Source organism: Anoplophora glabripennis, unplaced genomic scaffold (genome assembly GCF_000390285.2).
Source record: "Anoplophora glabripennis isolate ALB-LARVAE unplaced genomic scaffold, Agla_2.0 scaffold2077, whole genome shotgun sequence".
In the NCBI taxonomy this organism is placed as follows: domain Eukaryota; kingdom Metazoa; phylum Arthropoda; class Insecta; order Coleoptera; family Cerambycidae; genus Anoplophora; species Anoplophora glabripennis.
The window spans coordinates 14,357-16,074 of record NW_019418172.1 but is presented as its reverse complement, the minus strand read 5'-3'; positions in this window follow the sequence as shown (position 1 = coordinate 16,074).

Sequence of the window (1,718 nt, the reverse complement as noted above, 5' to 3'; positions counted from 1 at the left end):
CATTTTAATTTTTGATGATTTTAAATTACGCAGAGCTATAATACGTATTATTAGTTATTCTTGATTTTATTGAAAATGACGAATATGAAGTTTTTTATATATATTTATATCCAACATTTCTGACCACGTACATGAAAACAAAATTAAATGAATACAGTGTGTTAATGAAAGCGAGGCTTTCCACATACATATGTGCAGTTTGGACATTTTTATTTGTTGGGACCCTATACATTTAATCTGAAGTGACTAGTCGCTACCTTTAGTTGTGGACAGCACTAACAACTTGCCGGCACAGTTAGACACGTCACTGATTCGGCAACGTAAACGAAGTGAGCGATAACAATTTTGAAACTTCCACTGCATCTACTGCATTTCTCTTGCATTTTAATATTATTATGAGGAATTTCCAAAAAACTTGAGGAACAATGAACATTAATTACGCTATCTGCTATTTTTATTTTATACTATTTTGTGTTTGTTTAACATTTTATGTGGAATTTCACCTATGGAAGTGACGGTCCTGTTTATTTCCTTTCAGATATACAGGTTCGGAAAGTACCGATGGTCCATCTGCCGTTACGTGAGAGCGATATATTAAGACATAGAAATCCATGCGATAGAGAAAGGTGGCTAAAATGAAGGCGTCTCATAGTCACCGCCTGTATCGCCCTTCCACAAATAAGATCCACTTTTTATTTGTAGAAGGGCGAAATAGGCGGTGACTATTAGACGAATTCATTATAGCCATCTTTCTCTACCGCACGGATTTCTATTACTTACTTTATCGCTCTCACGTAACGGCAGAAGGACCATCGGTACTTTCCGACCCTGTAGATGCGTCAAAGTCCTAAACTGGGACCGCTGTGGTGGATTTTAAAGATTAATCGAACCGGCTGAAAGCGAAATGTAATTCTGGCGACCCGATTTTAAATTATTCGAATAAAGTAACTAATATTACATATTTTTCCATCTGATTGCCGCTGTCGTCATTTATCATAAAAATAAATAGTCTGTCCCTTTCAGCGTTGCCGATGGGGTGAATCGGGTGCGAGCGTGACTTGAAAGATATTCGACGAGAGGGCCATTTTCGGTTCGGAGACTCTGTTTATTCCTTAAATTTTGCGGAAAATATTAGGCGCAACTCCTTTTTTACGCGGATCAGGGATCTCGAGAAGGTTGAAGTTATAATGGCTTTCGTAGAGATAGACAAAAAACACAATGTCCCTTTCGGTATTGATTTAATCCTTATGGTATTAATTCTATAAAAGTATTTTACTTATGTTACATGATAATTGAACAGTTAAGGTCAGTTTTAAACGATAAAGTTTAAATCCAAGATGTTTACAAATTTGGAAATTAATTACTTGCAATAACTCTTCTTGGCAGGGTTTCAGTAACATAAATCTTACTAAACTTATTATGAGTACTAGTATTAAGGATATTTTGAAGAATGTGACAAACTGCATTAGGAGGGGGGGGGGCGGAGTATATAGTTGTACAGTATCAACCCTTCAGGTCTTAAAATATTCAAGATACGAGCTTCTACTCAAATAACTACATATTTCATTTGATACATACAGGGTGTCTCACATTTAAATAGCAGGACTTCAGGAATCAGTAGAAGACCTCATTTTGAGTCTAAAAGTTCCTATATACAGGGTGTCTCACATTTAAATAGCAGGACTTCAGGAATCAGTAGAAGACCTCATTTTGAGTCT